This window comes from Geotrypetes seraphini, chromosome 3 (assembly GCF_902459505.1).
Source record: "Geotrypetes seraphini chromosome 3, aGeoSer1.1, whole genome shotgun sequence".
In the NCBI taxonomy this organism is placed as follows: Eukaryota; Metazoa; Chordata; class Amphibia; order Gymnophiona; family Dermophiidae; genus Geotrypetes; species Geotrypetes seraphini.
Genome location: NC_047086.1, coordinates 113,403,725 through 113,416,016, shown reverse-complemented (window position 1 = coordinate 113,416,016; position 12,292 = coordinate 113,403,725). Strand labels below are relative to the sequence as shown.

At 43.6% G+C, this 12,292-nt stretch overlaps 1 long non-coding RNA gene across 1 annotated transcript in view; it reads right to left on the bottom strand.

Moving 5' to 3' along the window:
* Window positions 1-10,173: 10,173 nt before the first annotated feature.
* Window positions 10,174-12,292, bottom strand: part of LOC117358055 — a 35,284-nt gene continuing 33,165 nt past the window's right edge. The window contains exon 3 of the long non-coding RNA XR_004538938.1: window positions 10,174-11,884. This is a non-coding gene — a long non-coding RNA (uncharacterized LOC117358055). The remainder of the gene's footprint in view (window positions 11,885-12,292) is intronic.

Below are 12,292 nucleotides of genomic sequence, written 5' to 3'. Positions count from 1 at the left end.
TCCACATATCAATCAGGCCCAACTCGCTCATCAGAAAGTTCACACCAATCCATTAATTGTCCCTCCGCACCACCCTGGGAGGTTTACAGTCTATCGTAGGGTCACTAGTAATGTTAAAATCCCCTGCCGTGGTCAGCACCCACCACACAAACAAACTCCCCAACCCCCAACCAAGCCAACTCATACTGCTTCCCTTACAACTCCCAGCAAGCAGGGCAGGATTAATTCATTGAGGGCCCCTAGGCACACAAGTACACTGGGCCCCCCTGCCCTGCCCCACCCCACCATGCGCCCAGGTGGAAACAGGAAAATGTGTCAGAGGGAAGCTATGCGCAAGCAGCACAGCTTGCACAATTATAGTTCCCGTTGCCTTTCTTACCTGTGTTGCTTGCTTGTCTTACTTTCTGTCGATGGGGGGGGGGGGGGCGCGTTGCTGATTGTGGTGGGGTCCGCATTTCCAATCGGGGGGGCCCCGCATTGCCGATCAATGCTGGAGAGGCCCATCGCCGTTTGGAAAAAACAATGTTGATGCCTTCCTTCATCGGACCCTCCTGACCATTTCGGGCCCTAGGCACATGCCTACTTGGCCTATTGGTTAATCCTGCCCTGCCAGCAAGCTCCCCTCTCCCAGCCAGAAAAGGGTTACCCCCACCCAGCACCCTACCCACCCCAAGAACCACCCTATAAAAAACATCCCCATAGTGCCTGGCTCCCCCCCCCCCTTGATAGAGATGTAAAAAATAGTAAGCTCTGCATCCAACAAAAACAGAAAACAATGACAGAAACCAGCAAGAAAATAGAAGAAAACACAAGCCCCCAAAGACACCAAGGTCCATCAAAAAATCACCTCCACCCCCTCCCCAGCAAGGCCCAAGTGCTACAACTCCCAAGTCCAGCAACTCCTCGCAGACTCAAAGTAGTCATACTCCATCCCATACGGGCAGCAAAGTGAAAATCCAGCGAAATATTCCAGGTCCTCCTTCATCTAAACGGCCAGTCCTCTCTGAGTGTACAAGGCAGGGCATGGGTCTAGGCTAGTCTGAGAGCCGCTCCCACAAGTCGAAGGGGGCCCTCCGTAAAGCATGTAGGTGGTCCGTTGCAAGGGCATCAAGAGGCAAACAATGCAGGCAGCCCCCTCACGGCCCCAATAAGGGCACCTCCAGCTATACAGTGACCAACGCAGGAGACCAGAGGGCCGAGTGAAAATCGGTTTAAAGAAAGCCAGAGCTCGTGATAGGCAGTAGGCAAGCCATCTCCAGCCACAGCAACAGCGTCTCCGCAGGCCTCCGCAGAGTGGGGTCTAAGCAGCTCCCTCTCCTTTCAGGCTCTCCGTGTAGGAGCGAAGGGCCGCCACAGTGTCACAGAAATGCGGGCCAGAGGGTGCCTGGATATGTACCCTTGCAGGAAACAGCACTGTGAAACGGATACCCCGTTTTTTGAGCTCCACACAGTAGGGTGCTAAGGCACGACGGCTGGCAGCCACAGCTGGTGAGTAATCATTGAAGAGCATTAGCGACCAGGATCCGATCCTTGATCGCCGCATTCAAAAAGCGGGCAGTCACTGAGCGAGGGCGGGTGTCTCCATGTTGCTGGCTCCCGATCCGATGAACCTGCTCCACCACCACTCGGGCTCCAGCCATATCCAGGCCCAACTGCGTCGGCAACCACTGCTCTACAAAATCCCACAGGGCTGTCTCTTTCAGTTGCTCCGGGAGCCTGAGGACCCACAGGTTGTTCCTCCGACCATGATTTTCCTGGTCCTCCAGGCGTTCCTGGAGCACTGTGCATTGAGATTCCAGTTCTCTTAGATGTTTAGCACTCTGGCCGTCCTGATCCTCCTGGACCGATACTCTGCCCTCCAGTTGTGTGTTCCGGGACCCATGGCTCTCCATGCAGTCCTTGAGCTTTTCCACGGTAGTTTGGAATTTAGTTAGCTTGTCATCAATAAGTGCAGAGAGATGTTTCGTAAGCTCCCGCAAAATTTCTTCCTGAAGGGCGACTGTGGTACGTGAAGTCTCCCCCGACGCCATTTTGGGAGACAGCGTGGTTTGCTTTAGTTTGAGCAGCCGTGGGGCCTTAGCGGGCATAACACCATTCAATCCCAGTCCACCGGCCTCTGCTCGCTCCAGGCAGCGCAGATGGGTAAGTTGCACAGAATGCGCTGTGATAAAAGTGGAGTTTAGCGCTGCATCAAGGGTAGAATAGCTTTTAAGAGCAGGGGGAGGTCGGAGCTCAAGCAAAGAGCCACCGCTCAGCAGCGCATCATCACGTGACCCCCCCTATATTCTATTCTATGCTAACGCACGCATTATATTTTAGCTAGCACGCTTTAGTAAAAGACCCCATTAGTCCCAACAAGGATTCCAGTTTCGGCAGAAAACTGCCTTCTTCAGGGGACAAAAAGCAACTAAAATAAAATATTAAAACATATATAAACATCTTAAAACATACAATATATAACATAGAATAACGTGAATAAATACAAACTAATGTGAACCAATGACACAAATGACAAAATAAATGAGCAATCATGAAAAACATGTTAATGAATGAGCTTTGGAGTTAAGGTGAATATACTTATGCCAAATTATCATGAAATTCTCATAAAATTATACCAAAAATACAATGAAAAAGATTTAAAAAATCAAATCAAACACATACGTGTAAAAATGTAAAAGCTTAAATGATCACAGTGTATATTTAAAAACATACCTTATTAACTTGAGAGATAAATTGAAATATTAGAATCATAAATAAAACCTAAATCAAATAAAAGCAATATCCCAGAATATTATAGGGCCCCCAAGCCATAGCCAAGGTCTCTCCCCTCTCCAGATCCTGACCCTTTATCTCTCCCAACCCCACGATCCCTCCCCCACTACTGAGGTACCTGTGGTCCAGTGGGAGTCTGTGTGGTAGGAGCGCAGCCTTCTCTAATGACTGATGAGATGGGATTGTGGCGGACCTTCACGAGACTCATTTGCATGGAAAGCCATTTGAGCAATGATCGCCGTTTGGAAATCGGACAAGAAAGTCAGCCCACAGTGACTCACACAGTCTTAATGACAATTTTGAGTGCATCTTGTCCTTATTATACAGTAGTACTTGCTTCTAAAATTGTTTCTAGTATAAATCACATAAACTGGATAAAGCCACAGCATTACCAGGAAGTATCTCCAAACAAAGAATTAACAGTGATCTCACTTATGGAAATGCTATGCAGATAAGGACGACACATGACATGATATAACCTATCTACTTACGTAGCATCACATTTCTCAAAAACAAAAAGACAGAAATAAAAAAAAAGTTTGCCAACTTTTTTTTAGGGCTGAAAACTTTAATAAATGCTGATGTATTTCTAGTTGTGTTCTCAAGCTGTATTTAGAAATTGTACATTTGCATCCTGCCTTCCTGGAGAAATGAACTTGTTCCCTGAAATTTCTCATCTGAAGCTCAGCAGATCCTTTGATCTCTGTCACTGCTGACACGGCTCAGGATTTGGTCAGTAGTGTCGACAACACTTTCCCAGGGGAAGAAAAGATTTAATAACCTTCCAGGGCAACAAGGACACTGAAATATAGCCAGTGAATACATCAAGGGAGAAATGTACAAAAAATACCAGCTAGGAAATTTATCCAACAGTGGTTTTGTGCTCATCAGTTGTTAAACATTTAGGGGCTCTTTTACGAAGCTGTGGCAAAGAGTGACATTAGTGCACCTTTACATAAGAACATGGATCTTTCTCACATGCTAAAGACATTTTGGTTAGAAAATGGACGATTTTCTGTTTTCACCATTAATGCTGCCAGGCTTACATGCTAATCGGTCAGTGTGCAGCAATGTGGCTGCACTAACTAGTACAGACATGCTCACTCGGTCAAAAAATACAATTAATTTTTTAGTGCATGGGTAGTGAGTGCACATTGGACTTTTACCATAGAATGCCTCATCGCACCCTGTGGTAAGCCCTTTTAAGCTGTTATAAGCACACATTAGTACTTACCTCAGCTTGGTAAAAGGATTCCTTATAGAACAAGCATTATGTGGGCCTTTTAAATATCAATGTTCTTCAGTTCTAGTATTCTATCTTGTCTTTATTTTTGAATCTATCTAATTTTCAGATCATATTTTTTCTTACATTTTTATACTTTATTTGTGGAATAAAAGGATACTACCTATCAATGTAGCCACTAGGGTTGATTCATAAGAATAGCTATACTGGATCAGACCATTGGTCCATGTAGCCCAATATTCTGTTTCCAACAGTGGCCAATCCAAGTTACAAGTATCTGGCAGAAACCCATAGAAGCAACATTCCATGCAACTGATCCAGGACAAACAGTGGCTTCCCCCATGTCTGTCTCAAAAGCTAACTGCTTTTACCACATCCTCAAGCAAAGAGCTCCATAGCCTAAATATTCATTCAGTGAAAAAAATGGCCCTCCTATTTTGTTTTTAAAATTATTTCCATGTAATTTCATTGAGTGTACCCTAGTCTTTGTACTTTTTGAAAGAGTGAAAAATTGATTCACTTTTACCTGTTCTATACCTTTCAAGATTTTGTAGACTTCAGTCAAATCCCTCTCCTCAACTATCTCTTTTCTAAGCTGAAAAAACATTTTAACCTTCCCTCATATGAGATGAGTTACATCTCCTTTATCATTTTGGTTACTCTTCTTTAAACCTTTTCTAATTCTACTATACACTCCTCCCTTAATATTTGCGGGAGTTAGGGGCAGAGCCGGCCAGCAAATATTGAAAATTTGTGAATAACTATTGGGCCAACTCTGACCCACCCCCACCTCCCTCCCACCTTCCCCCTGGCATCCCAGACCTTACCTGGTGGTCTGGCAGTCTTTTGGGGCAGGAGCGATCTTCCTACGCTCCTGCCCCGTGCAGATCACTATTTTTGTTGTGGATCACAGATCCATGCATAAACTAATTAGCCAATTAGGTGATAATCAATTATTGGCATTAACAAGCACTTAATTGGCAGTAAAACGAAATTAGTAATAGGAACAGATAAGAAAAAAGGGTATGGAGAGGCTCCCTGAACTACAAATCTGGTCTGCTCTGAAAGTATAACAAATATATTAAAACTGAACAGTCGAAACATTAAAATAACCATACCAATCAGATATTAGCAAGGTAAGAAACTAATCTCTTTTTCTAGTGCAATAGGGTGTGTTATTATTCTGGACAGTAGGGAGGAACAAAAGCAATCCACGAAATCTAAGGTGGGGACCCTCTGCGCCTGCTCGTAACACTGAAAACCCCAAAATGGTGTCCTCCCATGCTGCAACATTCACTCTGTAGAACTTGGAGAATGTATGCAGAGTGGACCAGGTCGCTGCCCTACAAATCTCTCTGGGCGCAATCACCTGAGCTTTCTCCCAGGAAGAAGCTACACTTCTTGTGGAATGTGCTTTCAAGGAGACTGGCGATTGCTTGCCACAGGCAATATATGCTGACGAGATGGCCATCCGTATCCATCTTGAAATGGTAGCTTTAGACCCCAGTTTACCACATCTAGCCTGAGCAGTGAGCATAAATAGATGATCCGACAGTCAGAACTCATTGGTGACCTCTAGATCTGTGTTCTTCAACCACCGGTCCGTGGACCGGTGCCAGTCCACAAAAATTTCCTGCCAGTCCACAGGGCGAGCACATGCATCAGGCCCAAAACAGTGTTCTTCAACTGCCGGTCCACGGTGAGATCGATGCATTATCTTCGAGCCAGCTCCCTCTTCCTCACCGATTCAGTGCTCAAAGCCACGGGCAGTGGCTCCTAGGCATGTCCTGTGCCTGAACTAGAAGCCTTTTCTCTGACGTTGCAACGTCAGAGGGAAGGCTTCCAGATGAGGCATGGGATGCGCAAGGAGCCGCTGCCCGCAGCTTTGTGCACTGCATCAGTGAGGAAGAGGGAGCCGGCCTGACGATAACACCGGGGGCGCCATAAAATGGCAATGGCGGGAGCAGGCCAGAAGGTAAGGTATAGCATGGAGGGAGGGAGACAACAAAGGTAGGGGGGGGAGAATGATTTTATTTTTTAATTTAGTGATTAAATTATGTAAATTTTGAGAATTTACATCTGCTGTCAGTGTGCTTTGTGTACTTTAATTTTGTGGTTAACCATTATGTGTTATTAATAAGATTATATTGTGTATCTGTGAAAAATAAATGGAAAAAATAGTGTTACAATTAGTACTATTATGGGGGCAAGGTCTGGGGTGGAGATTGGGTAGAGATGGGCGGGGTCTGGCCTACGACTTAGCCCAGTGTTCTTCAACTGCTGGTCCATGGACCTATGCCGGTCCACAGAATAATTATTTTATTTCTGCCGGTCCATAGGTGTGAAAAGGTTGAAAAACACTGCTCTAGATAACATAGGAGAGAACTAGATGGCCTTGAGCATGCGCAGATGCATGCTCAAGGCCCAGCAGAGGCAGGAACTTCTTCAAGCGGCACCGGCACATCCTGTGGGCTGCGTGCCGGAGCCAGACGGGGGGTAAGTTTTAAGTTGTTCAGGCGGGGGGTGCCGGTTTGCATGGGGGGCCTGTGTGAGTGGAGGGGGAGCAATGCCGGTTATCAGGGGGGGTGCGCGCAAATTGAGTCAACACTCAGTTTGCGAGACAAGATTTGCGAGAATGTTTTGCTCGTCTTGCAAAACACTTGCAAACCGGGTTACTTGCAAACCGAAGTTTGACTGTATTTGTTTTTTTCTATAGTTGTTACTGAGGCGACATTGCATATTTTAAAGTCATCTGCCTTGACCTCTTTGAAAAAAAGCGAATATAAATGATAATTAACATTTTCTCTGCGTACAGTGTGCTTTGTGTTTTTATAATTTTGTGGTTACCATTATGTATTAATAAGGTTATATTGTGTGTATATGAAAAATAAATGGAAGAAATTGCATTACAATTAGTACTATTATGGAGGTGGAGTTAGGGGCAGAGTCTGGGTGGTTGTACTTAATATTTGTTAGACATAGGGGATACTTGGCTTGAAGAAGTTGAGAAACTCTGGATTAGAGAACCAAGGAAAGAAGTGTAGATGGAAAAAAGAAGCTACTTTCAAGTACATAAATGTTATTTAAGAAAACAAATCTATCTTCATCTACCTACAAAAGCAGTGGTACCTATTGACTTTTATTAATCATGCTATTTTTCAGTATTGCAGAGCACAGATATTCTTATCATGTGAATCCATTAACAAAGTTAGTGAATTCAAAATCTTTGAATACTCTTTGTCCTTCACTTCACACAACCTTACTCTTCAGAAGATCTACAGGGTTTGAGCTAAGTATCTGGAGACACTGACATTTAAAATAATAATACAACATGAATAATTTTTATCTCCATTGTGTTATTCCAGCTGAGGTTACCCAAAGCGACAAAGTAAAATGTCAAATGGACAGGAATAACATGCACACAATATCAAAAACCACTGTCCTTATCTATTAGATTGCACATTTTCACTTTATTTTCAGAGAAGACTGACCTGCAGAATCTGGCAAGATAAAGATGAGAACTGTGATGCAGTAGAACCCAATGGGATGCGACACCAGCGTCAGCTCTGAAGCGATTAGCATTTATTCTTCAAAATAAAATAAAAATGTTTTCTGTCGTAATTTAGAAATGTAAAGGGACTGATGTGGTAACAGCACAGTTGTCAGCTGACTAAAAGATAAATGCAAGGGATGAAATCTGAATCTAGTGAAACAAGGTGTTTAGATTCAGCCACTCAGTGGCCTAGGAGGCAAAGAAATGTTGGTCCTTTTATGAAAAACTCTAAATTCCTTGGAGTTCTCTGCTCCTATAGAAGTGATCAAGGAAATAATACAAAGGTTGGAGCTCCTGAAAACAGATGGGGCAGACTTGGAGAAACTGAATTCTGTTATTACTGATCAAGAGGTGGCATATGCCATCAAGTATCTTATATACTTGAATATAAAAGATATTTGGGCCATAAAATGGCCCAGAAATGAGGGTCTCAGCCGTGGACCTCCAGTACTACCCTGGTGTTCCAGTGGTATAGGGAGCTGGAACTATTGATTCCTCCTTCACGGCTACTTTGTCTCTGCAATTAACCAGCCTGTTCCTCCCCTCCTGGTCCCCCTGCAGTTCTACCTTAGATCCTTCGTGGTCCAGTGGTGAGGCGGGGCAGGAGTGATCCTTCTATGCTCCTGCCCAGCAGTCTTTGTAGTAAAAAAAAATGGCTGCTGCAAACTTGTAGAAGGATCACTCCTGCCCTCCCTCACCACTGGACCATGAAGGATCTAAGGTAGGCCTGCAGGGGGACCAGGAGGAGAGGAACAGGCTGGTTAGTTACAGAGGCCGGGAGGGAGGGAGACCGGGAGGGAAGGGGGTGGGTTGGTTAGTTGCAGAAGCAAAGTCACGAGAGAGGGAGGGAGGGATCAATCGGTAGCTCTGGTTCCCCGGACCACTTGACCACCAGGGCAGTATTGGAGGCCCAGGGTGGGTCCAGTAAGGGCAGCAGACTGGTTGACTGGCTGCAGCGCTGGCAGACAGGACACCTCAGGGAAGTAAGGGTCACTTCTGCCCCTGTACTTGAATATAAACCATCAGTTTATATTCGAGTTAATATTTTCCCCTTAAGGGGGAAAAATGTTATTTTAGTTTATATTTGAGTATATACGGTATCTTCACATGGAAATGACACTAGATGAGGATGGGCGCCCCCCACCCCAGAATATTACAAAATAATCAATGCAGAAGTGTCTCCCCTCTTGGTGAGGTTCTTCAATGAGACTCTTGGGAATGACCCACTTCCGGTAACAATGTACAAGTCGAATGTAGTGGTTCTTCCCAAGCCGCAAGCTGGGGAAAGACCCTTCTTGTTGTGTGAGCTATAGAACGATAGTGCTATTAAATATTGGTATGAAAATATTTACCAAAGTTTTAGCTAATAGACTGGAAAATATTCTCCCAAAACTTATCCATTGGGACCAAATGTGATTAGTGCAAGGTTGGCAATTGGGTGATGTTAGGAGGGCAGTAAATTTGATTCATACTATCATCCAGAGAAAGGAAAAATGCCTTGTGTGTAGCTATTGATACCGAGAAAGCCTTCAATAGAGTGGATTTATTTGTTTGAAGTGATGGAGCAGGTGAGGTTGGGAGGGAATTCTGGCAAGTTGATTTGATCATTGTATTTAGCTCCTAAAAGTGCAATTCAGGTTAATGGCATCCTTTTGGGGGAATTTCCCTTGTTTAGAGGGTCCAGTCAAGGGTGTCCTATGTCACCTCTGCTGTTTGCCATTCCAATAAAACCCCCAGCAATAAGAGTTAGAACCTTGATAAACATTTCTACTATAATAGTAAAAGGGAAGCAATATAAAATCCTTTTCTATGCAGATGTTAAATATTTGAAAGTATTAAAAATTAATGTAAGATGCTTTCAGCTGTTTGAGTCCTGTTGAGTTTTACAGTAAATATGAAACTATAAAGGACTTCTCAATATAAATATATGAGGATCGTGGCTTTTCACTTACCCAAAGATGACTGTTCTTTGAATTTACTGGACACTAGTTGTTAAAACTTGGGATTTCACTAACAAAATTTTAAAAATTATATACTGGGGTGGTTTTTAGGCCTATGACTGTATAAGGGCAGCAAGATTTTTCTTGTGATTGATACCTGTATGGGTACTAGCCCTAGTTAATTAATGGAATGAAATGATAATCTATTTTTGCCAGTAACCCAAAGAACTGTCCATTACAATAGCTAACCTGTGGCAATTGTTACCTGCATTACTATAAGAAATTCCTCTCTGGAAAACAGCTACCAAAGATTTCTTGACATCTGTAGCTGAAGAGAAAATGATTTCACTACAGATGAAATTTATTTAGCCATCTTTACAGAGGTGTCAACAGATCTGAAAGCATCATTAGTATTTAATCCAAAACGGTCTATATTCTACAGGGTGTCTCCATTTTGACAGAAATGCATACAGAAAATGTTTTGCAGACATAGGTATACTGTTCATGCAAGGCAATTTTCAAAAGTGATTTTACCCATGTAGATTGGCTGCATGAAAACCACCCATCCTCGGTGTAGCTTAGTTAATGAGCTCTGACTTTAATCGTACTCTGAGCAAGCATTTCAGAAGGTAAAAGCAGATGCATAAGTGGAATGTGGTAACTTGAGCAAGGGTTGGCCTTGGGGCCAGGTAAGACAAACACATTCAGCAAGTTCTGCTGAAGATAAATATTTATTAAAGTTGTCTGGTAAGGGCTCCTATTGACGTCACAGGAAAGGAGAAAACCATACTCAAAAACTGGTTCTGTAATATAGCAGTGTCCTCGGGTAGCCTGCTCCTACAGGGCCACAAAATATATGAATGTCTTTTTCTCAGCAGCAGTTCTTGCTGATTTCTGACTGGGTCCCGAGTTAGCAGTACATTCTCCAGTAGGCCCACAAGGCTGGCCTGCAACTGTCCAAGTCAAAACACAAATGCTTCAAGATTCCAAATTGAACTTGGTCTACCTGAATGTAGAGTTTTCAGTTTCTCAGCTGCAGGGTAGAGGCACCTGCAGCGAGTGCTGCTGCGGCTCTCTGGGCCTCCTTCACCTAGCTCTGGCCTGGCCTTTTTATGCTTTCTGGATCATGTCTTCATGACTCCACCCCTCCTATGTCACTTCTCCCTGGGGAGGGACTAGGGGTTTAAAAGTAGCCTTGACACTGTGAGGGAGTGTTCTTAAGGGGAGATGACAGTAGGGTTACCACATTTTTTATGGAAAGAAGAAGGACACAGGGCCCTGCCCTGTTCCACCCCAATCATGCCCCCACCCAACCTCATCTCTTCTTCTTCTTCCCAGAGCTTGGGGCCACATCTGGAAGGCCTCCAAGCATGTGCATATGTGATGTGATGTAACATCCGCGCACGCTCAGAGGCCCTCAAAACACGGCCCTGAGCTCTGGCAGAGCTGAGGTCATCCAAAACCCGGACAAAGTGCCGGGTTTCCTAAATTCTTCCAGATGTCCAGATAGTCTTCTAAAGAGAGGATGTGTTTGGGTAAAACCGGACATCTGATAACCCTAGCTGAGAGCATCATATAGATTCCTCCACATGACATCTTTCAAAACTGTATACACACTGTTACAACAAAACTTTACCCACCGAAAAGCAGGTGCAAGTGACTGCACATATTTGTACCCATGGAAATGTTCAGAGTGAAAGTCCTCATGTGCTCACCCCTTGAAAACTGGTGCACAGACCACAAATAGAAGTTAATATGCAAACTTTACCTTAATGCAACCCTCTTTGAATACTGGATCCTATAGAGTTCCATTCCACCATTTGCCCTCAAAAGACCACAATGTTTGCATAAATTGAATCCTATAAAGCTCGAGAGAGATTTCAAATGACCCAGCATTAAGTTTAGATATTGACTATAGTACAAGGCATCAGTTTACTAAAAAGTGTTTGTGGTTGGGCAATTTTTGGAACTCTGCATTTCATATTATTAATTGTAAGCTATAGAGAAACTACATGGAGAGGCATAAGATACATCCAGCAAGTCATTCTATTCAAGGACACTTTGTACAATGAAGAAATCTGTTTAGGATGCAAAAAGCTTGCTTTTGTATGAGACTGATGCAGCACACCGACAACAGATACTGGAGGAGTGTATATAGTTCAGTGGATTGGCACAGAGATAGACAGCCTTTCACCTGGGGGCCACCGATAAAAATCTAGTTCAGGTTGGCAGATGCTGAAAGCCATTATTATCTGAAGGTCATTCAAGGCTTCCATGAAATAGGTTTGCAGCATCAATCTAGGTCTCAGGTATCCACATCACAAAAAAATATCATCACAGCTGGCACTAACTGATCCTTTTGTCTCTGCAGAAATGCTAAGGATTAAATGAACAAGGAGACAAAATTACATGCTCACTCAGACTTAAGCTTTCCAGAACAGAGCTGAGACGCGGTTAGAAGCTTTAATAAACTAAACTTTTGTTCTTAAAAACAGGCTTTGCATTTTTGCTACTGAAGGTACATATTCTAGTAAGGTTATTAATAGATTAAGGTTCTCAAATGCAGGTAACAGAAAAAGGAAGTAGGCTAAACACATTTGGTAAGGCTGAACCTGGGCCCTATATAACAAATATTATATCCACAGACATAAAAACAAAGAGATGGTCAATATTCAGCTAGCATTGAAACATCATTCTATGTCGGGTGGGCAACCTGCAGCCCACCACTAAATTTTGTGCAGCTCTTCAGATCATGGGAAGTATACACAGAAAATGTCATTAGCC